The sequence below is a fragment of the Chelonia mydas genome, chromosome 26, assembly GCF_015237465.2.
Source record: "Chelonia mydas isolate rCheMyd1 chromosome 26, rCheMyd1.pri.v2, whole genome shotgun sequence".
Taxonomy (NCBI): domain Eukaryota; kingdom Metazoa; phylum Chordata; order Testudines; family Cheloniidae; genus Chelonia; species Chelonia mydas.
This window is the reverse complement of record NC_057859.1, coordinates 15,559,087-15,584,885: the sequence shown is the minus strand read 5'-3', so window position 1 is coordinate 15,584,885 and position 25,799 is coordinate 15,559,087. Positions and strand designations below refer to the sequence as shown.

At 56.8% G+C, this 25,799-nt stretch overlaps 1 pseudogene; it reads right to left on the bottom strand.

Moving 5' to 3' along the window:
- Window positions 1-5,283, bottom strand: part of LOC102935839 — a 32,261-nt pseudogene extending 26,978 nt beyond the window's left edge.
- Window positions 5,284-25,799: the final 20,516 nt, after the last annotated feature.

The following is a 25,799-nucleotide window of genomic DNA, read 5'->3' as shown; positions in this document are numbered from 1 at the left end:
AGCTGGATCCCATGGTGCCACCCAGCTCCTCACGGGCCAGTCCAGAGGTGGGCCATGCCCTATAGGGACCCCACCCCGCCCACCGGTGCTCCCAGCCCAGAACTCACTCGCCAGCATATAGTCCATGTCAAAGCCAAAGCACCTGACCTTCTCCAGAGCCAGGGGAGATTCACAAAGATCCTGGAAGGGAAACGGCAGCAGGGGATGAACGGGGGGCACCACTGACCATGAATCATGCGTCAGCGCCTCGCGCAGTCGCCAGGGCTCTCTCTGCAAACAGCTGAGATGTGATTTGTTGAACCACAGCAGCCAGCACAGCAAAGCCAAGGTGACAAAATGCTGCATCTTGCTTCAGAGCAGCGTTTCCTGGCACAGGGGCACCGACCCCAGCCGGCTCAGGACCCCGACGTACCCCAACCTCCCAGACCAACTGGCATCGAAGACACAGGAGTCAGGGGTCTTTAGGGTTTGTCTGAAAGCCCCCGATCCCAGAATCACGAGACTCAACTCGCATTTCAAAAAACAGTTTCCAGCTCTTGCCACTGCAAAGAGGAGCTGGGGAATGCAAAACAAGCACGCCCTAAAGGCCAAAAGGCCGGAAGGCAAAGAAAGAGATCACATGATCTCGTGGTTTTTTAAGAACGTCTCAGGATTCTGGGGGCCAGAGTAATGACTTTTGTCCATTTTGCATTGGCAGCACTGGAGACATCCCATTAGCTACACGCTGGGGAAGGTCCCCCCATCAACTAGCTGAGGTTTTTATTCCTACAGGACATTCACTGATGAGTTAGTCTATGCAGATTCAATTCTAGTAACTGGTTTGGAATCCATTCTTTGTCCAGGTCTTTCCTCCATCGCAAGCCAGTGAGCTGCAAAACCTCGCGCTGCTTTGGCACGTCGCCAGCCGCGACCCGTCGGCCGGCTGCACGCTCATGAGCACGTTTTGATTTTCTCTCTTTGCAATATGGACGGAGCAGCACACACTTGCCATGTTTGCTTTTGTTGCAAGCAGAAGCACCTGACTTCTTCTGGACACCTCTGCATTGCGTTACAATCTCTTCTGCCCTGATTGCAAATCGAGGTGGTCTCTGCCCTTCCCTGGGAGGCGTTTTGGAAGGAGATGCAATTCAGTTCTTTCCCATCTGAATGCTTTGCTTTAGGGGACATGCTTTTTCAATCTCTCACAATAACTTTGCTTTGACCTGGTTATCACTTATTCTTCGGATAATTTGGTTTTATTGGTCCACCTGCTAACTGGGCCATTTCACATGGCTTAGCTTTATTACATAGCTCTGTAACGTGAGCCTCCACTGTCCTGCCGGGCTGCTGGTTTCTTGCAAAGAACCCATGCCCCTCTCACTCTTTGTAGGCCCTAGAGCAGGGGTGGGCAAACTTTTTGGTCCCAGGGCCAAATCTGGGTATGGAAATTTTATGGTAGGCCATGAATGCTCATGAAAGTGGGGTTGGGGTGAAGGAGGTGGTGAGGGCTCTGGGGTGGGGCCAGAAAAGAGGAGTTCAGGGTGCGGGACTGGGCTCTGGGCTGGAGCTGAGGGTTGGGGTGCAGGGCTTCAGCTGGGGGTGCAGGTTCTGGGGTGGGGTTGGGAATGAGGGGTTTGGGGTGCGGGAGGGTGCTCTGGGCTGGGACTGAGGGGTTCAGAGGGTAGGAGGTGGATCAGGGCTGGGGCAGGGGGCTGGGGCACAGGGCATGGCTCAGGGGTGCAGGCTCTGGGCGGTGCTTACCTCAAGCAGCTCCTAGAAGCAGCAGCAGCATGTCCCCCCTCCGGCTCCGGCGCAGCCAGGCGGCTCTGCGCGCCACCCCGTCCGCAGGCGCAGCCCCTGCAGCTCCTATTCACCACAGTTTCTGGCCAATGGGAGCTGCAGGGGCAGCTCCTGTGGACAGGGCGGCATGCGGAGCCCCCTGGCTGCCCCTAAACGTAGGAGGTGGAGGGGGGACATGCCGCTGCTTCTGGGAGCCACAGTGTGCAGAGCGACCCCCAACCCCACTCCCCGGCTGGAGTGGGACAAGCCCCAGACCCTGCTCCCCAGCGGGAGCTCCCAGGCTGGATTAAATTGGCTGGCGGGTCATAGTTTGCCCACCCCTGCCCTAGAGGCTGCTACTGAAATGGAGACCCCACCGTGCCAGGCTCTGTATCTAGCTATGAAGAACAGTCCCTGCACTGAAGCACTCGGCGTTTTTCACTGACAGTTTCACATACAAACCCTGAATGAGAAAGCCAACCTGAACGTTACCGCAGGATATTTTGGAGGATTTGAAGAAATGAAGCATCAACCTTAAGTAATTTCCTTAAATACGTCTTCTGATGGCCAGATTCACCCACATGCTGCTCCGGGCCAGCGCAAAGGAGACAGGACACAGAACAGTTCAAATAGATCTCCAGAGGCTTCATTTTGCCAGCGCAGGGCAAAACTGCTGGAGTTTCCACCCCAAATTCCCTCTCCCACTTACACCTACCTACGCTGCCCTGCACGTGTGTGTTCCCCTTCCCTCTTTCATTCACTATATTCCCCTGCACCCCTCACCCCCTTCAGAGATGTGCTGCCATAGGTAGCTGTGGAAGAGAAATATTTAGGATTACTGGTTGGATTTTGTGACTTTTTCATTAGCTGAGAATGTAGCCGTCAGCAGTGATGGGGGCAGAAAACTTTCAGCGAAAGTCCCGGAGAATCACCCTCTTTCAAACAGCCCCCACCTCCCCATACTCCCAAGAGGAGCAAAGCCAGGTTGCACTCAGAGCGGGCGGCCCCCCATGCGGTCAGGAGGCAGAGGGGAACAGGCGAATGCTGAGCCTGGGGAGGTGGTGCTGTTACTAGGAGGAGGAAACGCTGTGTCCCACACACAGAACCGGCTGAATCCCTGCTTCGCTGCACACGCCACTTCCATCATGCAGTGCTTTTCAATCACTGACCTTGTAGTGGGTCAGAATAGCACCCCCACTCCCATTTTACAGATGGGGAAACTGAGGCACAGAGCAGCAACAGCCCGAGCAGAGCTGGGTACAGAAACCCAGGTCTCCCGTGTCCCAGACACACGGGTGAGCCACTGGCCTACATTGCGCTCCTGATTTGGAGGGCTGCTAGGCTGACAGCTCCTCAGACCTTGCCATGGCAAGCCCTGCCGGATGCGTGGAACCCTTTGGCATCTATCTGAGCCCTCTAGCGCCCCCTCAGGACATTTCCTTTTGCTCTGGTGCTTTGAGGCTGCTCACTTTGCCCCCTCACCCCCGTTCTGCTGTCTGTGTTTGATCCTGGGAGTGGAGGGGGGGGGATTTCTTTGGCACCTAAGGAAGAAAGATCTGGCCTGGAAGAGGCAATGCTATGGGAACTGGCCCTTTAAGAGGGGTGATAGAGGCCAGCGTGTGAGATAATACAAATTATTAGAGCAGAAAAACGTCTTTTGATGTGGAAATGGGTCGTGCAGCACAGCGTGTGTGTGTGTGGGGGGGGGGCTGTGAGATACTGGGGGATACCAGAGACACCCCAGCAGCCCACTCCAAAGTGCTCAGGCAATGGCTGCCTTGGCATCTAGGGTGCCCAAGGGAATTTGTGGGAAATCAGCACCCACCAGCACCAGCTGACGCCCGTGGCAGAGCCCCCAGTGACTCAGCAGGAGCAGGATCGGGCCCCGTGTCTCAGGATGCCCTTGGGGAGCTCAATCCTGGGAAGGAAGGGATTGGATCCCCCTGGTGACAGTCACAGAACTGTCCATGGGCCCGGAGGCTGGGTTGTTCTCTGCCCCCGCTTCTTGGAATGGCCCCCAGCCCCTTGACCCCACCTTTCCCCACTCCCAAGGTCTGCCCGCTCCCAGATCTCTGCCCAGTAGGCTCAGCTGCACCAGGTACATCTACTCTGTCCTCCGATCAGCTGCGGGTCTGGTGCCTTTTAACTCTTCTTTGCTGCCCTCGGAGGCAATGCTTTGTACCCAGGCTTATGCCTGCCACATGGGTCAGGCAGGCTGGGCTCCTGGGCTGTAACCCCAGCTCTGCCATTGGCTCACCGGTAACCTAGGGCAAATCCTGTGCCTCTCTGTGCCTCAGTTTCCCCATCAATTAAACAGGAATACTGACCCTCCTTTAAAGACCTTGGTGATCTAGGGGCTAGAGGAATTCACAGGTCTTGAGAGGTCACAGATGGGGGAGAGTCTAGATACAGTGGCTACTACAGCAGGTCTGGTGCCTAGATACCACAGTGATGGGTGCTTTAAAGGATGGAGAGATTTGTTCTCACTGAGCTGGCCTGACTGGAAGCCCAAGCCAGATGCTCTCATGATGCACCTTGTGTCATCACTTACACCTGGGCCAAGGGAGTTTAAAATCATTAGCAATAAGGGAGGCAGCATGGCCTAGTGGAGAGAGCACTGGCCTGGGGCCCAGGCAACCTGGGTTTTATTCCCAGCTTTGGCAATGGTCTTGTGCAAGTCACTTTCCCTCATGGGGCCTCAATTTCCCCACCAGCACAACAGGGATAACTATAGTGACCTCGTTGTGCCCGGCATGAGTTCACACACACCCCAGCACTCCCATGACCAGCCCATCCAAGATGGACACAGCTCCCGACTGCAGCACCCCACAGAGTGTTCGAAGAGCTACGGCTCGCAATCCACATTCTCCCTTGGGTGCTCAGGTCTGGTTGCCTAGATCCAGTTCTGAGAGCCCTGGACATTACAGCAGCACCTAGAGACCAACTGAGATCAGGGCCCAGCTGTACCAGGGGGCCAGCAGGAGACAGTCGAACTAGACAAGCCAGCCCAGGGCAGGAGGGGCGCATGGCACAGCCAGGCCTGGCAGTGCCACCCCGTTCTGCTCCTTTGGTTTTTAAGTCTTGCTTTAATGAAGCTGGGGGGCAGGTTTGTTGGGAAGTCGTTAGCCAGCCACCGGGGGGGGGGGGGGGGGGCTGGGGCTCAACAGCAGGGGGTGCCAGGCTCCAGCGCCTTCCCCCCTCCCCACGGGACTCCTGCGCGATGCTCTGGGATAATCAGGGAACCACGGAGGAGTGGGAAGGGGCCAAGAACCCCTGACAGGCTGCCCCCGAGCTGGTGGGGGGACCCTTCGGCGTGGGCCAGGGCGCTGCCCCCGCACTCCCAAGCTAGCGTCAGAGGGGCCCATCCCCGTTGGCTCTGGGCGCCTGACTCCGCGCTGCTCCTTACCGGTGCTGACAGGTCCTCTTGAGGGCGTGGCCGTCGGCGCCCCCCAGCTCCTTGGTGCTCCGGAGACTGTCCTGCGGCGGGGCCAGCGCGGTGTCCAGCTCCCCGGCAAGGCTGCCCATGAGTGCGGCCGGTCCGGTCCGTTGTGCCCTGCCCAGGAGAGCGAACAAGCGGCCGCCCCTCCTCGCCTGCGGGGCTTGCTGTGGGGCTCGCAGGGGGCTTCCTACTGGAGACTGCGGGGCTTGGTCCCGTTCGAGCGTGCAGGGCATCCCCTGCCCCAGTGTCCCCTGGCGCGCCCCCAGCCCCACTCCCAGCACGGTGAGCTCCCCCCCCCAGAGGACCCCAGTGCCTCCTAGGGTGCTCTCCCCAACCCCGTGCCTGGCACTAGCCTGTCTCCCCAGGGTCTCCGGGCTTGACCCAAGCTCACCACCCTCTGGGACTGCCCCCCACTTACCGATCCTACACCTACACTGTGCTTCCCCTGCCCGCTGCCCACCCTGTGCCCACCTGATGTCCCCCCACCCAACTCACATGCACCCCCCATCCCGTGCCATCCACCCACCCATGCCCACCTGCCAGCTTGGGGTGCCCCCCATCCCCTGCCTTACAGACGCCATCCATGCCCACCCATCAACTCTGGGTGCTCCCCTGCCCCGCAGAGTGTAGTTTTAGCAGTTCTTGATCTCGGGTGGGGCCAGGCAGTACCATCCCTCCCCTCCAGCGGGGGCTGCTTCACTGTAGTCTCTGGTTTCCCTGTTCTTACGGTACCGACCCAGCTCCGCCTGCAGCCCCAGCCAGGCACACCCTGCCCAGAGCCCTGGAGACGGGCAGGAGACTGGTCAGGGTACCTCTGTACACACCCCATGGACGATGTCTTAAAACTCTTTCCGTCCTGCTGTGGGGTGACATTAATTTAGCCATCACATAAAACACAACAGAAGAGTGTGTGTCCCAGCCCTGCTTGACTTCCCCAGGAAGAACACGGCACGATAGGGGGATGCAAGTCGGGGGACTGGGTCCGCAGCACAAGGGGGGACACTGAGCAGATGTGGGGGGGGCGGCTTCTAACTAAAGCAAGTTGCCCTTAAATCTTGTTGACCCTATTCATAAAGCATTTGAACAGTATCTGTAGCTCTGTCCTGGGAGCCACTGCTGGGGCTGGGCCAAGGACCGTACTGGGGCAGGAATATCCGACCCTCCAGACTGGATCAGACCAAAGTTCCCGCAGCCCGGTCTCCTGTCTACACCAGGGGAGGGAGATGTGGGTAACCGGCCCCCCGAGGTCTCCTCAGTTAGTCACTAAGGGGGATGTGAAACAGCATCTGCGAGGGACACACGGTTTTGTCTCAGCCAGTCTGGATAATTGGCATCCAAGAGTCATGGGATGGGGGCGACCCAGGCTGTCCGTCCGTCCATCCCCCACAGCCTCCTGTCCATCCATCACCCACAGCCCTGTCTGTCCATCCATCCCCCAGTTCTCTATGATCAGCTCCAGAGCCCTGTCCTCCCAGAGGCTATAGCCAAGCCCATCACCATAGTCCATGCTCCCCTGGCATTCCCCTGGCCATCTCACACTCCTCGGTTCATAAATGTGAAGGCCGGAAGCTCGTCTGACAAGGCTGTTACATCTCACCCAGATAGACCTGTGCTGAGCCCAGGAACTTGGGAATGAAGGCCCTGGGCCTTGGCCAAAGCCATGGAGAATCCATCACCTCCTTCCAAATGTTGTGCCATGTGCCTTATTCCTAATTTCAATTTGGTTCAGCTTCCAGCCGCGGGCTCTTGTTCTCCCATGCTCCATTAGATGACTTGAGCAGCCTGTGCTGTAATCCAGGCAGCTTTAGCCTGTCCTGGACATACTAAGCAGATGGACCTCACTAAGTCTCCTGCAGTCAGGCATTTCCTCCAGCTGTCCAAGGCTTTTGGGGCTCTTTGCTGGCCAGTCTCAAAGGTTTAACCCCCTTCTTCCTAGAAGCCTAGGCCTGGAAGGGGCCATGAGCGGTCGTCTGGTCCAGTCCCTGCTCTCCAGGCAGGACCATGGAATAATGTTTTGAAATGTGTCATCCGAACTGGAGGCCGTAACCCGGCCTGGGGCTCACCAGTGCTGCATACAGAGGTAAACTCATCCCCCTGCTCTACACTCCCTGCTCCAGTCCAGCCAGCCAGGAGACCTAACGACGTAGGGGGGGTGGTTACCCCACAGCTCCCTCCCCCTGGCACAGACAGGAGACTGGGTTTGGGAGACCTTGGTCTGATCCAGTCTGGTGGGCCGCTATTCCTGTAAGGCCCTTGACCCAGGCCAGGTTCTGAGTGGTGGCTCTGCAGGGCCAAGCTTCAGACACTGTTCAAATGCTTTATGAACAAGATTTAGGTGTGTCACGGAGCGTGGGGGAGTCCAGGCCCTGCACCCCTCTTCCTGGGATTCACTGAGACTCTCAGCCAGCCAGTAAAACAGAAGGTTTATTGGACAACAGGAACACAGTCCAAAACAGAGCTTGTGGGTACAACCAGGACCCCTCAGTCAAGACCTTTTGGGGGGCAGGGAGCTTAGACCCCAGCCCTGGGGTTCCCTGTGTTCCTCCACCCAGCCCCAAACTGAAACTAAACCCCCCCTTCTGCCGCCTGTGTCCACATTCCTGGGCAGAGGTGTTACCTCCCCCTCCCCCTCCTGGCTCAGGTGACAGGCTCTCAGGTCTCCCATTGAAACTCCCCTGCCACATTCCCAGGTCAACACTCCCCCTCCCTGCTGCGTCACATCCTCACATCTCTCCCCCCTTCGAGACTGAACGGAGCAGGGTCACTGTGACCAGTGACCTGGGGAAGTTCGGGGTCCCCTCTCCGGGACAACGCGTCCGCTATCATGCTGGCACTTCCCTTCACATGGACCACGTCCATGTCGTAATCCTGCAGGAGCAGGCTCCACCTCAGGAGTTTGACGTTGGCTCCTTTCATCTGGTGCAGCCAGGTCAGGGGAGAGTGGTCGGTGTACACGGGGAAGTGTCGCCCGAACAGATAGGGCTCTAGTTTCTTGAGGGCCCACACCATGGCCAGGCATTCCTTCTCGATGGCCACGTAGTGTTGCTCCCAGGGTAACAACTTCTTGCTCAGGTACACAATGGGGTGTCTCTCCCCCTTTTCATCCTCCTGCATTAACACCGCCCCCAGTCCCATGTCTGAAGCGTCGGTGAACACCATAAAGGGCTTGTCAAAGTCTGGGTTTGCCAGAACTGGGCCACTGACCGGAGTCTCCTTCAGTGCCCGGAAAGCATAGCTCGGTGACGGGGGTGGCTATGGAGCTAAAGCGGGGCACAAACCTTCGGTAGTATCCTGCCAACCAAATAAAGGCTTGGACCTGCTTTTTGGTGTGGGGAGTAGGCCAGTCTCTGATCACCTCCACCTTAGCTGGTTCCAGCTTTAGGCTGCCGCTCCCCACCCGATGGCCCAGGTAAGATACTTCCGCCATCCCCACCTTGCACTTCTCCGCTTTTACAGTCAGCCCAGCCCCATGGAGTCAGTCCAGCACTTGTCTAACCTGGGACACATGGTCCTACCAGGTCTGGCTAAAGACACAGATGTCATCAATATACGCCACAGCAAAACTCTCCATCCCCCTCAGTAGCTGGTCCACCAGGCGCTGGAAGGTGGCCGGCGCTCCCTTGAGGCCGAAAGGCAGGGTCAGGAACTCATAGAGCCCCAGATGGGTGATGAAGGCTGATTTCAGCCGGGCATCTGCATCCAGCGGCACTTGCCAGTAGCCCTTTGTAAGGTCCATGGTGGTAAGGTACCGAACTCCTCCCAGCTTGTCTAGGAGCTCGTCCGGCCTGGGCATGGGGTAGGCATCAGATACAGTGATGGCACTGAGCTTCCGATAGTCCACACAGAACCGGACCGACCCGTCCTTTTTGGGGACCAGCACCACCGGCGAGGCCCAAGGGGTGGCAGATGGCTGGATCACCCCCAAAGCCAGCATGTCCCGGACCTCCCTTTCCAGGTCCTGAGCAGTTTTCCCTGTGACTCGGAAGGGGGAGCATCTTATCGGCGGGTGCGACCCTGTCTGCACCCGGTGGACAGTCAGATTAGTGCGTCCAGGCTGGTTGGAAAACAGCTGTCAGTACGGATGCAGCACCCCTCTGATCTCAGCTTGCTGGGCAGGGGTTAGCTGATCCGAGAGGGGAATTGTTTCCAGGGGGAACCAGCTCTGGTCCCAGGGAATAGATCTACTAAAGGGTCATCTCCCTGCTCCTCCCACTGTCCACACACGCCAACACCACATTCCCATGGCATAATATGGCTTCATCATATTCACATGGTACACCCGGCGGTGGTGCTCCCGGTTCGACAGCTCCACCACATAGTTTACCTCATTGAGCTGCTTGATGACCTTGAAAGGGCCTTCCCAGGCGGCCTGTAGTTTGTTCTTTCTCACGGGGATGAGAATCATCACCGGATCCCCGGTGGCGTAGGCCCGGGCCCGCGCCGTGCGGTCGTACCAGACCTTCTGCTTCTTCTGGGCTCTGGCCAGATTCTCCCTGGCCAGGCCCATGAGTTCAGCCAGTCTCTCTCGGAAGGTCAGGACATACTCCACCACTGACTCTCCATCGGGAGTGGCCTTCCCCTCCCATTCGTCTCTCATCAGGTCCAGGGGGCCCCTCACCCTCCTTCCATATAACAGTTCGAAAGGCGAAAATCCGGTAGACTCCTGGGGCACCTCCCTGTACGTGAACAGCAGGTGAGGTAAGTACTTGTCCCAATCCTGCGGATGCTGGTTCATAAAGGTTTTCAGCATCATCTTTAGCGTCCCGTTAAACCTCTCCACCAGCCCATTGGACTGGGGGTGATAAGCTGAGGCCCAGTCGTGCCGGACCCCACATTTCTCCCACAAGCACCGGAGCAGGGCCGACATGAAGTTGGAGCCTTGGTCTGTCAAGACTTCCTTGGGGAACCCCACTCAGCTGAAAATGGTCAGGAGCGCATCCGCCACGGTGTCTGCTTCAATGGAAGCTAAGGGCACTGCCTCGGGGTAGCGGGTGGCAAAATCTACCACCACCAGAATGTATTTCTTCCCCGACCGGGTCGTCTTGCTGAGAGGCCCCACGATGTCCATGGCCACCTTCTGGAAAGGTTCCTCTATGATGGGCAAAGGTCTCAAAGGCGCTTTCTCCTTGTCCCGGGCCTTCCCCACCCTCTGACCGGGGTCACAGGATCGGCAATACTGCCGGACCGTGGTAAAGACCCCAGGCCAGTAAAAGTTCTGTAGCAACCTCTGCCGGGTGCGCCGGATTCCCTGGTGCCCTGCGAGGGGGATGTCATGGGCCAGGTACAGGAGCTTGCGGCGATACTTCTGGGGGACCACTAGCTGCCTCCTGATCCCACAGGACTCTACTTTCCTTGTGGGAGCCCATTCTCGGTACAGGAACCCCTTCTCCCACAGGAACCTCTCCTGGCAGCCTCTCCTCATGGTCCGTCCTACACTGAGATCGGCCAGGTCCCTGAGCTTCCGCAAGCAGGGGTCTTTCCTCAACTCGGCCTGGAACTCAGCGGCTGGGGAAGGGATGGGGACCGGTTCCCCCTCAGTGGCCAGGTCTGAGGCCTCCGCCTCTCTGAGCCGAGCCCCTCGGCGCTCCCTCCCCACCAGGGTAGGGTGCTGCGCCTCCGGTGTGGTACCCTCCCCAAGGTCAGGGTGCAGTGCCCCTCGCCGGCTCTGGCTATGGGTGACAACCAGGGCGGTCTGGGAGTTGCTTGGCCAGTCCTGTAGGTCTCCCCCCATCAAAACCTCAGTGGGCAAATGGTGGTGCACCCCCACATACTTGGGGCCCTCCTTGGCCCCCCATTTCAGGTGTACCCTTGCCACGGGTACCTTGAATGGGGTCCAGCCCACCCCCGTCAGGGTCAGGTAGGTGTTGGGCACCACCCGATCTGGGGCCACCACCTTGGGCCGGGCCAGCGTCACCTCCGCGCCCATAACCCAGTATCCATTGACTTTCCTCCCATCCACCTCCAGGGGAACAAGGCACTCTCCCCGAAGGGACAGCCCCACGCCCACCCTGTAAGCCGAGGACCCTGAGTCCACCCCTCTGGCAGAGCTGGGCTGGGGTACTCTTCCCTCCTGAGCAGATGGTAAGCTGGCAGCCCCCCTTGCCTGGGCCGTCTGCCCCTCGTCCAGCTGGGTCCCTACCCAGTTAACCCTGGGTAGGTTGGGTCTGCTCAGTCTGTCCCTGAGCCTGGGGCATTGGGTCCGTCCGTGGCCTCTCTGGCCACAGTGATAGCAGCTCAGGTCACGTTGGTCCCCTTGAGCAGGTCGGAGGGTCCCAATGCCAGGCATTCCCCTTGGGAGGGGGTTCTCCACATTTCCCCGCTGGGAGGTCCCATGGTGACTCTCTCTCTGCATTGGGGGGGGAGGGGGCACTGTTCTTTTGGGACTCCTCCCGGCTACCCCCGACCGACTGTTCACAAACTCGTCGGCCAGCTGCCCTGTGTGCTGGGGGTTCTCGAGCTTTTTGTCCACCAGCCACAGCCTCAGGTCGGAAGGGCACTGTTCATACAGTTGCTCCAGTATGATCAGGTCAAGCAGGTCCTCTTTAGCTTGGGCCCCAGCTGTCCACTTGCGGGCATATCCCTGCATCCGGTTGACCAGTTGTAGGTAGGTGACCTCAGGCGTTTTACGCTGACTCCGGAACCTTCTCCGGTACATCTCGGGGGTCAGCCCAAACTCACGGAGCAGGGCCTGTTTGAACAGTTCATAGTCCCCTGCCTCCGCCCCTGTCATTCAGCTGTCCACCTCCACGGCTTTGGGGTCCAGTAAGGGGGTGAGGAACTGGAGCCTGTCTGCAGGGTCAACCCTGTGCAGCTCGCAGGCATTCTCAAAGGCCGTCAGGAAGCTATCTATGCCCTCTCCCTCCTTCCGCTGGGCCAGGAAGCACTTATCAAAGCTCCTTGCAGCCTTGGGTCCCCCCGCACTCACCGGAGCCGGGGCCCCACTGCTCCTCAGACTGGCCAGCTCCAGTTCATGCTGTCTTTGTTTCTCTTTCTCCTCCTGCTCATGCCTACATTGCCTCTCCTTCTCCTGATGTTTCCACTCCTTCTTCTGCTCATGCTGACGTTGTTTCTCCTTCTCTTCCTGCTCATGATGACGTTGTTTTTCATGATCCTCCAGCTCCCTCATTTTCATCTCCCTCTCCCATTCCAGCCGCCTCTGCTCCACGGATGGGGTGCTCTGCCTGGAGGATCCCCTGCTGGCTGCCGGCGTCAGGGTGCCCTCGGTATTCGCTGGGCTTCCCCCAACCCCTCCCCCAGGCATAGGTAGGAAGGGTCTTGGGATGTCCTCGGCAGCAGTCTGACCCCTCCCCAGGGCCCATGCTGCGTCCGCTGGGTGGCTTCCCTCTGGGACAGGGATCGGGTCATCCAAGCGATCCCTCTCCTCCAACTGGGCAATCAGCTGTTCTTTGGTGGACCTCCCAATGCGCAACCCCCTCTGCCTGCACAGCTCCACCAGGTCGCTCTTCAGGCGTTTAGCGTACATCTCTCTGCTGGCCACTCGCAGGCCGGGCAGCTTTCCACGGTTTCCAGAAAGAACCCCTCGTGTGCCAGTCCTTGAGGTCACCACCTCTTTGCCAGGGTCGAGCTGCAGACTCCTCCGCCCCTGGGACCGCTCGCTGCAATCCCCCGGGGGACCCTGTTACTGCAAAAGTCCTTCTCTCTGGTCACACACTCCCGGGGTTAACTGCCCCCTGAAACCGTCTCTCTCTGAATCTTCAGCACGCCTGAACCCCATCAATCCCCCTTCATTTTAGTGTTCCCCAGTCACTTACTGCAGGAAGCGCCGTTCACAGGGTGCAGTACATCCCACCGCTGCCACCAGTTGTCACGGAGTGTGGGGGAGTCCAGGCCCTGCACCCCTCTTCCTGGGATTCACTGAGACTCTCAGCCAGCCAGTAAAACAGAAGGTTTATTGGACAACAGGAACACAGTCTAAAACAGAGCTTGTGGGTACAACCAGGACCCCTCAGTCAAGTCCTTCTGGGGGAGCAGGGAGCTTAAACCCCAGCCCTGGGGTTCCCTGCGTTCCTCCACCCAGCACCATACTGAAACTAAACCCCCCTCTTAGCAGGTTTCAGAGTAGCAGCCGTGTTAGTCTGTATTCGCAAAAAGAAAAGGAGGACTTGTGGCACCTCAGAGACTAACCAATTTATTTGAGCTCAAATAAATTGGTTAGTTTCTAAGGTGCCACAAGAACTCCTCCCCCCCCCAGCAGGCTCCCTTCTGCATCCTCTGTTCACATTCCTGGGCAGAGGTGTCACCTCCCCCGCCCCCTCCTGGCTCAGGTGACAGGCTCTCAGGTCTCCCGTCCCCAGGGCACATTCCCAGGTCAACACTCCCCCCTCCCTGCTGGGTCACATCCTGCAACTTGCTTTAGTTAGAAACCACCACCCCCCACCTCCTTCTCAGTGTCCCTGCTTGCGCTGCGGTCTGTGTGACTTGCATCCCTGTGTCCATTCAAGCTGCCTGCCTACCTCCCGGGGGGCTCCGTAATGGTGCCCCCGCCGCTGGTGAGCACTGGCCCTCTCCTTGCAGAGGCAGAGCAGCTGCGTGCTCACTAAGTCTCATTAGCACATGGGCCTCCCCTGATGGGAACACCGCTTTCCCAGCAGAACCCCATATGCATCTCAGGGGCTGTCCCAGCTCAGCCAGAAGACTGCAGGGCCCCTTCCAGCCTCATAACCCCCATGCAGGAGCTAGATCATAGGGGGAAACTGAGGCATACAGCAGTGACAGTGCTTTCCTAAGGCCCACACCCTTCAACAGCCAGCACTAGAACCCAGGAGATCTGATTCCCCCTCCCCCAGCTCTAACCACTACATCCCACTGTCCTCCCAGAGCCAGGGATAGAACCCAGGCAGCCTGGCTCCCAGCCCCCCTGCTCTAACCTACCAGACCTCACTCCCCTCCCAGAGCTGGGGAGAGAACCCAGGAGTCCTGGCCGGGTCCCAGTCTGGTGCACGGTTAAACCATGGGTCAGCATCGCCAGCCCCACTCATCCCCCAGCAGCCCATCTGCAGCAGTCTCTGCTTCCCACAGCTGATTCCTCATTGTCCCGCCCATACACACCCCAGCCTGGCTGACCCCAGTGGCCCCAGCCCCCTTATCACTCCTGTTCCTTGCGGGGGAGGGATAGCTCAGTGGTTTGAGCATTGGCCTGCTAAACCCAGGGTTGTGAGTTCAATCCTTGAGGGGGCCATTTAGGGATCTGGGGCAAAAACTGGGGATTGATCCTGCTTTGAGCAGGGGGCTGGACTAGATGATCTCCTGAGGTCCCTTCCAACCCTGATATTCTATGATTCAAAGTGCTCAGCAATGGGACCTGGGGGAAGGAGGTGGATTGGAGGTAGGGTGACCAGATGTCCTGATTTTACAGGGACAGTCCCAATATTTGGGGCTTTGTCTTGTATAGGCTCCTATTACCCCCCACTCCCTGTCCCGATTTTTCACACTTGCTATCTGGTCACCCTAGTTAGAGGAGGATTCATCCAGGGGGGTGCAGGGGGTGATGGTGAAGGAATTCCCTGCAAATGGCAAACAAGCAAAATTCAAGGTCTCCTTCTGTCCCGGGGGTGGGGGAGGGGCAGCACTGCTTTGCGCACCAGATTCTGCCAGGTCACTCTGCTCAGGAGAGGGCATTTCCCACTGAATCCCCCCCAGCCCAGGGGAGATGCTTCAAGCAGCGAACAGGGCACGTGGTGGGAGTTGGAGTCCGACCCCTGCTGTCTGTGTATTTCATTAATCCGGGGAGGCTGACATGGATTAGGACACCCCCCTAATTTTACAAAGGGGGCCAGTGGGCTGGCCGCCTAGGTCTCCAGCACCGTGGCCACAAATGCGCCCAATCTACATGTGCTGGTCAGCCTAGGTCTGACAGTTACCCCACATGCCCCTCTGAGAGCCAAGGCTGGAACCCAGGCGTCCTGATCCCCAGGGCACTGCTGGTGGAGCAAACAACCATGTGCCCCCTAAGAAAAGCTTGTCATGTCTCCCGCGGGCTGCAGACTCTGAACAACAGCCAGCTGTTAGTTCTGGGGTGGGGCAGTGCCAGGCAAGGCTGGGGGGCTGGAAGGTTGAGGCAGCCACTGGAGCAGGTTGCGGGGGTGGGGGTGGGGGGGCTGCCCAGCTGGAAAAGCTGCTTTATGTAATTCATGGGGGGAGAAACCAGACCAGATCCCAGAGGCAAAAAGAAGAGATTGGGACTGAGGTTAAGAGGTTGCTGGAGCTGGGAGTCACTGAGGAGTGCCATAGTCAATGGTCCAGTCCAGTCGTTCTGGTGCCTAAGCCAGATGGCACCAGGAGATTCTGCAATAACTTCCAGAAATTAAACCAGGTGGCCCAGTTTGATGCTGCCCCATACCTCAGATAGACGAGCTAATTGACCAACTGGGAGAAGCGCGATTCTTGTCCACCCTCAACCTGACCACAGGTTATTGGCCAATCCCTCTGGCCAAGGAAGCCAAAGAGAAGACTGCCTTTTCTACACCAGAAGGGTAGTGCCAGTACGCCATCCTCCCTTTTGGATTGCATGGGGCTCCAGCAACCTTCCAACAGCTCATTGATAAACTATTACGTCCACACAGCAAGTAAGCCGCTGCTCGCCTGGGTGACGTGGTCATACTCAGCCCAGACTGTAGGACACACCTGGAAAAGGTGGACGCAGTACTGAATACCCCAAGGAAAGTAGGTTTCACTCCAAATCCCTCAAAATGTGCAAACGGCTCAGCCTCAGGGTGTTGAGCAGGAGGGGATTTGTGACAAAGTCAGATTGGACAGCTGTAACAAGGTGGAAGGCCAGTATATTAGGTCTTTTCCCTATAAGCTGAAAAGGAGTTACCTCCGGTCAGCTAGGGACCCCTGGATCCCTGGGAAATGACTGGAAGGAGTACTGTGGAAGGGGATCTGGGGGTCCTAGTGGATCACAAGCTAAATATGAGTCAACAGTGTAACACTGCTGCAAAATAAGCAAACATCATTCTGGGATGTATTAGCAGGAGTGTTGTAAGCAAGACACGAGAAGTAATTCTTCCGCTTTACTCTGCGCTGATTAGGCCTCAACTGGAGTATTGTGTCCAGTTCTGGGCGCCACATTTCAGGAAAGATGTGGACAAATTGGAGAAAGTCCAGAGAAGAGCAACAAAATGATGAAAGGTCTAGAAAACATGAGCTGTGAGGGAAGATTGAAAAAATTGGGTTTGTTTAGTCTGGAGAAGAGAAGACTGAAAGGGGGCATGATGACAGTTTTTAAGTACATAAAAGGTTGTTACAAGGCGGAGGGAGAAAATTTGTTCTTTTTAACCTCTGAGGACAGGACAAGAAGCAATGGGTTGAAATTGCAGCGAGGGAGGTTTAGGTTGGGCATTAGGAAAAACTTCCCGTCAGGGTGGTTAAGCCCTGGAATAAATTGCCCAGGGAGGTTGTGGAATCTCCATCACTGGGGATTTTTAAGAGCAGGTTGGACAAACAGCTGTCCGGGATGGTCTAATGTGACGTTTCCCTCTGGTGTTATCTGGACCGGTGATCTGCTAGGCCTCTCCAATCCTTGACTCTGGGAGCCAGCCTTACCCTGCTCTGCTGGGAGAACCCCCACTCCTGGGCTGGTCACGCACAGCCTCTGCCATGTAAGCTGCTCCCAGCTACTTGCAGCCAAATGACACTAGCCAGTACCCCCAGTCCCAGACACAACCCTGGGAACCGCCATCTTGCAGTATCCAGTTATGCCCACTGGACGCTGCAAGCTTATATGAGTTCATCAATTTAACAAAGAAATTGATATGTACCAGGCTTGTTCTCCCAAGAGGAGTCTCTGACACACTGCAAACCAAACGCACTGCTTCAGGTCGAATAAACAAACAGATTTATTAACTATAAAGGTAGACTTAAGTGATTTTAAGTCAAAGCACAAGAAGTCAGATTTGGTCAAATGAAATGAAAGCAAAACACATTCTAAGTTGATCTTAACACTTTCAGTGCCCTTACAAACTTAGATGCTTCTCACCACAGGCTGGCTGTTCAGCCAGGCTCTCCCCTTTGATCAGTGGTTCAGTCACTTGGTGGTGGTGGTGGCTGTAGATGTAGGTGAAGGAGAGGGAGCAGGGCAAAATGTCTCTCCCTTTTATCATGTCCTTTCTTTCCTCCCCCCCTTCAGGTGAGCATTACTTCATTGCAGTCCCAGACTGCCCAAAGGAAGGGGGTGACCATTGTTTCTATGAGGCTGGGCTGGGTTCATAGAATCATAGACTATCAGGGTTGAAAGGGACCTCAGGAGGTCATCTTGTCCAACCCCCTGCTCAAAGCAGGACCAATCTGCAATTTTTGCCACAGATCCCTAAATGGCCCCCTCAAGGATTGAACTCACAACCCTGGGTTTAGCAGGCCAATGCTCAAACCACTGAGCTATCCCTCCCCGCATCCATGTTCTGAGGAGGTGTAAACTGCCTCTCTGTTCTTGGAGAGTTTTTGCATGGGCTGGCTCTAACCCATGAGGATACATTTTCAGCCTCATAACTATATATATTAAATTATAACCTATAACCTTACTATAACATTACTGTAATCAATTACTGTAACATCACTATAACAACCATGCTCAGTGCATTATGAGCCTTCCGAAGACACCCAACATGACAAACTTTGCATTGGATACCACACAATCATTTTACAAAGATGAACATGTGGGTGTAGGGTCTTCCCCAAGGTAAGAGCGTCACATCTAGATAACACTTAATCCTGCCATGAGTACAAGGGACTGGACTAGATGACCTCTGGAGGTCCCTTCCAGTCCTAGGATTCTATGATCCAGTTAAGGGCTGCCTCCTGTCTGCGACCTTTACGCACACCTTCTGCAGGGAGAGACAAGCTGCTGCAGGCAAGGAAGGCTGAGCCAGGGCTGAGGGATGCTCTCCTCCAGACCCACCAGGAAGCTACAAACCAGACTACCTCTTTGGGGGAAGGACTGACACCCATGACCCGGGGAACCAGCTGCTCCTGCTCCTTCACAGGGAGGGTCACCATGGGGCTGATCCCTGCACTCGCAGCATGTCCCCCAGGGCTGTCAGGAACGCAGCGACAGACACAGAGTGGAGCCACCAAGATGCTCAATGTCTAGTTGGCAAGCGGTATTAAGCGGAGTGCCCCAGGGGTCAGTCCTGGGGCCAGTTTTGTTCAACTTCTTTATTAATGATCTGGATGATGGGATGGATTGCACCCTCAACAAGTTCACAGATGTCACTAAGCTCGGGGGAGAGGTAGATATGCTGCAGAGTAGGGATAGGGTCCAGAGTGACCTAGACAAATTGGAAGATTGGGCCAAAATAAATCTGATAAGGTTCAATAAAGACAAGTGCAGAGTCCTGCACTTAGGACGGAAGAATCCCATGCACCGCTACAGACTAGGGACCGACTGGCTAAGCAGCAGTTCCGCAGAAAAGGACCTGGGGATTACAGTGGATGAGAAGCTGGATATAACTCAGCAGTGGGCCCTTGTTGCCAAGAAGGCTAACGGCACATTGGGCTGCATTAGTAGGAGCACTGCCAGCAGATCGAGGGAAGTGATTATTCCCCTGTATTTGGCACTGGTGAGGCCACATCTGGAGTACTGTGTCCAGTTTTGGGGCCCACACTACAGAAAAGATGTGAACAAATTGGAGAGAGTCCAGCAGAAGGCAATGAAAATGAGGAGGAGGCTGGGGCACATGACGTATGAGGAGAGGCTGAGGGAACTGGGATTGTTTAGTCTGCAGAAGAGAAGAATGAGGGGGGATTTGATAGCTGCCTTCAACTACCTGAAGGGGGTTCCAAAGAGGATGGATCTAGATTGTTCTCAGTGGTGGCAAATGACAGAACAAGGAGCAATGGTCTCAAGTTGCAGAGGGGGAGGTCTAGATTGGATTTTAGGGAACATTATTTCACTAGGAGAGTGGTGAAGCACTGGAATGGGTTACCTAGGGAGGTGGTGGTTTTTAAGGCCCAGTTTGGCAAAGCCCTGGCTGGGATGATTTAGTTGGGGTTGGTCCTGCTTTGAGCAGGAGGTTGGACTAGATGACCTCCTGAGGGCTCTTCCAACCCTAATATTCTATGATTCTATGGCCTGGTCTACACTGGGGGAGGGATTGATCTAAGATACGCAACTTCAGGTACGAGAATAGCGTAGCTGAAGTCGACGTATCTTAGATCGACTTAGAATCACTTACTTCGCATCCTCGCGGCGTGGGATCGACGGCCGTCGCTCCCCTGTCGACTCCGCTTCCGCCTCTCGCCGTGGTGGAGCTCCAGAGTCGACGGCAGAGCGATCGGGGATCGATCACTACCTGCCGATCCGGCGGGTAGTGTAGACGTGGTCTAAGGGTAGGTCTTCACGACCCGCCGTATTGGCGGGCAGCGATCGATCCAGCGGGGATCGATTTATCACGTCTAGTCTAGACGTGATAAATCGACCCCCAAGCGCTCTCCCGTCGACTCCTGCACTCCAGCACTGCAAGAGGCGCAGGCGGAGTCGACGGGCAAGTGGCAGCAGTCGACTCACCATAGTGAAGACACCACGGTGAGTAGGTCTAAGTACGTTGACTTCAGCTACATTAGTCACATAGCTGAAGTTGCGTAACTTAGATTGATCCCCCCCCCAGTGTAGACCAGGGCTATGATACCCATGTGACGTTATTGACAGAATCTCTAACCATATAGATCATTGTTGCAACCACTGTTATATATTTGCAGCAAATATTGTACAAAGGTTGTCGTGTGAGGGGTCTATGGGAAGGTTATGATTTGCTGGCTTTGATTATGCTCTCTGTACAGGTGTATCAATTTTGTAGTTAAAGTTATGAATATTGGCTATGTACTTGTATCTCAATGTGTTTTGATTCTAAGAAGCCTCAGTGAAGCATTTGGTGAAGCATTCGGTCAGCTTCTTGAGAAGGGACTATTCTCAGTAAATGCCCAATCATGAAACACTTAACGGACAATAGACCTTGGAAGACTCCAATCCACATAAGAAGTCTTCCTGGGAACGTTCAAGATAGCATGTAAGCAATGGTTGCCGCCTGTAAAGAACTGAGTCATGCATGGACATGTGACTTGCCCATGTGACTCCAAACTCCATTTTTGCTGTAATTTTCCACAGTAAGAACAAAGAGATGTCCTTACACCTGGAAGAGACTATAAAAGGCAGCTGCCTCACCTCCATCTTGTCTTCAATCTTGCTTCTGGCCTCTGGAGGGACTTTCCTACAAAATGAAGCTCTGCACAAAGGACTGAATGACCTATCCCAGCTGTGGATATTCTCCAGAGACTTGATTTGAACCTGCAGTTTATTCCATCACTGCTACAAGCCTGAACCAAGAACTTTGCCGTCACTGTATGTCATTGATTCCATGTAACCATGTGACGATGTGACGCAGCAGGAGAGGGGAGTGTTGACCTGGGAATGTGCCCTGGAGATGGGAGACCTGAAAGCCTGTCACCTGAGCCAGGAGGGGGAAGGGGAGGTAACACCTCTGCCCAGGAATGTGGACGGAGGCTGCAGCAGGGAACCTGCTGGGTGGGTTTAGTTTCAGTTTGGGGCTGGGTGGAGGAACACAGGGAACCCCAGGGCTGGGGTTTAAGCTCCCTGCTCCCCCAGAAGGACTTGACTGAGGGGTCCTGGGTGTACCCACAAGCTCTGTTTGAGACTGTGTCCCTGTTGTCCAATAAACCTTCTGTCTTACTGGCTGGCTGAGAGTCTCAGTGAATCCCAGGAAGAGGGGTGCAGGGCCTGGACTCCCCCACACTCCGTGACAACTGGTGGTAGCGGTGGGATGTACTGCACCCCGTGAACGGCGCTTCCTGCAGTAAGTGACTGGGGAACAGTAAAACGAAGGGGGATGGACGGGGACCAGGTGTGCTGAAGATTCAGAGAGAGACGGTTCCAGGGGGCGGTTAACCCCTGGGAGTGTGTGACCAGAGAGAAGGACTTTTGCAGTAACAGGGTCCCCCGGGGGATTGCAGCGAGCGGTCCCAGGGGCGGAGGAGTCTGCAGCTCGACCCTGGCAAAGAGGTGGTGACCTCAAGAAGGACTGGCACACTAGGGGCTTTTCCTGGAAACCGTGGAAAGCTGCCCGGCCTGCGAGTGGCCAGCAGGGAGATGTATGCTAAACGCCTTAAGAGCGACCTGGTGGAGCTGTGCAGGCAGAGGGGGCTGCACATTGGGAGGCCCACCAAGGAACAGCTGATTGCCCAGTTGGAGGAGAGGGATCGCTTGGATGACCCGATCCCTGTCCCTGGGGGAAGCCGCCCGGGGGACGCAGCGTGGGCCCTGGGACCTGACCAGGCTGGAAGGGGTCAGACTGCTGCCCAGGACATCCCGAGACCCTTCCTACCTAGGCCTGGGGGAGGAGTTGGGGGAAGCCCAGCGAATACCGAGGGCACCCTGACCCCGGCAGCCAGCAGGGGATCCTCCCGGCGGAGCTCCCCATCCCTGGAGCGGATGCGGCTGGAATGGGAGACGGAGATGAAAATAAGGGAGCTGGAGGATCATGAGAAACAACGTCAACATGAGCAGGAGGAGAAGGAGACGGAACGTCAGGAGAAGGAGAAACAAAGACAGCATGAACTGGAGCTGGCCAGGCTGAGGAACAGTGGGGCCCCGGCTGCGGTGAGTGAGGGGGGACCCCAGACTGCAAGGAGCTTTGATAAGTGCTTCCTGGCCCAGCGGAAGGAGGGGGAGGACATAGATAGCTTCCTGACGGCCTTTGAGAATGCCTGCGAGATGCACAGGGTTGACCCTGCCGACAGGCTCCAGTTCCTCATCCCCTTACTGGACCCCAAAGCCGTGGAGGTCTACAGCCGAATGACAGGGGCGGAGGCAGGGGACTAGGAACTGTTCAAACAGGCCCTGCTCCGTGAATTTGGGCTGACCCCCGAGATGTACCGGAGAGGGTTCCGGAGTCAGCGTAAAACGCCTGAGGTCACCTACCTACAACTGGTCAACCGGATGCAGGGATATGCCCGCAAGTGGACAGCTGGGGCCCAAGCTAAAGAGGACCTGCTTGACCTAATCGTACTGGAGCAGCTGTATGAACAGTGCCCTTCCGACCTGAGGCTGTGGCTGGTGGACAAAAAGCTCGCGAACCCCCAGCACGCAGGGCAGCTGGCCGACGAGTTTGTGAACAGTCGGTCAGGGGGTAGCCGGGAAGAGTCCCAAAAGAACAGGCCCCCCCCGATGCAGAGAGAGAGTCACCATGGGGCCTCCCAGTGGTGAAATAGGGAGAACCCCCTCCCAAGGGGAACGCCTGGCGTTGGGCCCCTCCAACCCGCTCGAGGGGACCAACGTGACCTGAGCTGCTATCACTGTGGCCAGAGAGGCCACGTACGGACCTAGTGCCCCGGGCTCTGGGACAAACTGAGCAGACCCAACCTACCCAGGGTTAACTGGGTAGGGACTCAGCTGGACGAGGGGCAGACGACCCAGGAAAGGGGGGCTGCCAGTTTACCACCTGCTCAGGAGGGAAGAGTACCCCCGGCCAGCTCCGCCAGAGGGCTGGAGGCTCTGGACTCAGGGTGCTCAGTTTACAGGGTGGGCGCGGGGCTGTCCCTCCGGAGAGAGCGCCTTGTTCCCCTGGAGGTGGATGGGAGGAAGGTCAATGGATACTGGGATACGGGCGCGGAGGTGACGCTGGCCCGGCCTGAGGTGGTGGCCCCAGATCGGGTGGTGCCCAACACCTACCTGACCCTGACAGGGGTGGGTGGGACCCCATTTAAGGTGCCCGTGGCAAGGGTACACCTGAAATGGGGGGCCAAGGAGGGCCCCAAGGATGTGGGGGTACACCACCATTTGCCCACTGAAGTTTTGATGGGGGGAGACCTACAGGACTGGCCAAGCAAGCCCCAGACCGCCCTGGTTGTCACCCGTAGCCAGAGCCGGCGAGGGGCACTGAGCCCTGACCTTGGGGAGGGTACCACACCGGAGGCGCAGGACCCTACCCTGGTGGGGAGGGAGCGCCGAGGGGCACGGCTCAGAGAGGCGGAGGCCTCTGACCTGGCCACTGAGCGGGAACCGGGCCCCATCCCTTCCCCAGCCACTGAGTTCCAGGCCGAGTTGAGGAAAGATCCCTCCTTGCGGAAGCTCAGGGACCTGGCCGACCTCAGTGTGGGACGGACCATGAGGAGAGGCTGCCAGGAGAGGTTCCTGTGGGAGAAGGGGTTCCTGTACTGAGAATGGGCTCCCACAAAGGAAGTAGAGTCCTGTGGGATCAGGAAGCAGCTGGTGGTCCCCCAGAAGTACCGCCGCAAGCTCCTGTCCCTGGCCCATGACATCCCCCTCGCAGGGCACCAGGGAATCCGGCGCACCCGGCAGAGGTTGCTACAGAACTTTTACTGGCCCGGGGTCTTTACCATGGTCCGGCAGTATTGCCGATCCTGTGACCCCGGTCAGAGGGTGGGGAAGGCCTGGGACAAGGGGAAAGCGGCTTTGAGACCTTTGCCCATCATAGAGGAGCCTTTCCAGAAGGTGGCCATGGACATCGTGGGGCCTCTCAGCAAGACGACCCGGTCGGGGAAGAAATACATTCTGGTGGTGGTAGATTTTGCCACCCGCTACCCCGACGCAGTGCCCTTAGCTTCCATTGAAGCAGACACCGTGGCAGATGCGCTCCTGACCATTTTCAGCTGAGTGGAGTTCCCCAAGGAAGTCTTGACAGACCAAGGCTCCAACTTCATGTCGGCCCTGCTCCGGTGCTTGTGGGAGAAATGTGGGGTCCAGTACGACTGGGCCTCAGCTTATCACCCCCAGTCCAATGGGCTGGTGGAGAGGTTTAACGGGAAGCTAAAGATGATGCTGAAAACCTTTATGAACCAGCACCCGCGGGATTGGGACAAGTACTTACCTCACCTGCTGTTCGCGTACAGGGAGGTGCCCCAGGAGTCTACCGGATTTTCGCCTTTCGAACTGTTATATGGAAGGAGGGTGAGGGGCCCCCTGGACCTGATGAGAGACGAGTGGGAGGGGAAGGCCACTCCCGATGGAGAGTCAGTGGTGGAGTATGTCCTGATCTTCCGAGAGAGACTGGCTGAACTCATGGGCCTGGCCAGGGAGAATCTGGCTAGAGCCCAGAAGAAGCAGAAGGTCTGGTATGACCGCACGGCGCGGGCCCGTGCCTACGCCACCGGGGATCCGGTGATGGTTCTCATCCCCGTGAGAAAGAACAAACTACAGGCCGCCTGGGAGGGCCCTTTCAAGGTCATCAAGCAGCTCAATGAGGTAAACTATGTGGTGGAGCTGAGGTCAGGGGGGTGTTGCATCCGTACCGACAGCTGTTTTCCAACCAGCCTGGACGCACTAATCTGACTGTCCACCGGGTGCAGACGGGGTCGCACCCGCAGATAAGATGCTCCCCTTTCCGAGTCACAGGGAAAACTGCTCAGGATCTGGAAAGGGAGGTCCAGGACATGCTGGCTTTGGGGGTGATCCAGCCATCTGCCAGCCCTTGGGCCTCGCCAGTGGTCCTGGTCCCCAAAAAGGACGGGTCGGTCCGGTTCTGTGTGGACGATCGGAAGCTCAATGCCATCACTGTATCTGATGCCTACCCCATGCCCAGGCCGGACGAGCTCCTAGACAAGCTGGGAGGAGCTCGGTACCTTACCACCATGGACCTTACAAAGGGCTACTGGCAAGTGCCGCTGGATGCAGATGCCCGGCTGAAATCGGCCTTTATCACCCCTCTGGGGCTCTATGAGTTCCTGACCCTGCCTTTCGGCCTCAAGGGAGCGCCGGCCACCTTCCAGCGCCTGGTGGACCAACTACTGAGGGGGATGGAGAGTTTTGCCGTGGCGTATATTGACGACATCTGTGTCTTTAGCCAGACCTGGGAGGACCACGTGTCCCAGGTTAGACAAGAGCTGGACCGACTCCAGGGGGCTGGACTGACTGTAAAAGCAGAGAAGTGCAAGGTGGGGATGGCTGAAGTATCTTACCTGGGCCATCGGGTGGGGAGCAGCCACCTAAAGCCGGAACCAGCCAAGGTGGAGGTGATCAGAGACTGGCCCGCTCCCCACACCAAAAAGCAGGTCCAAGCCTTTATTGGGTTGGCAGGATACTACCGAAGATTTGTGCCCCACTTTAGCGCCATCGCCACCCCCATCACTGAGCTATGCAAGAAGGGGAAGCCAGACAAGGTGGTCCGGACCGAGCAGTGCCAGGAGGCTTTCCGGGCACTGAAGGAGGCTCTGGTCAGTGGCCCAGTTCTGGCAAACCCAGACTTTGACAAGCCCTTTGTGGTGTTCACCGACACCTCAGACACGGGACTGGGGGCGGTGTTAATGCAGGAGGATGAAAAGGGGGAGAGACACCCCATCGTGTACCTGAGCAAGAAGTTGCTACCCCGGAAGCAACACTACATGGCCATTGAGAAGGAGTGCCTGGCCATGGTGTGGGCCCTCAAGAAACTAGAGCCCTATCTCTTCGGGCGACACTTCCCCGTGTACACCGACCACTCTCCCCTGACCTGGCTGCACCAGATGAAAGGAGCCAACGCCAAGCTCCTGAGATGGAGCCTGCTCCTGCAGGATTACGACATGGACGTGGTCCACGTGAAGGGAAGTGCCAACCTGATAGCGGATGCGCTTTCCC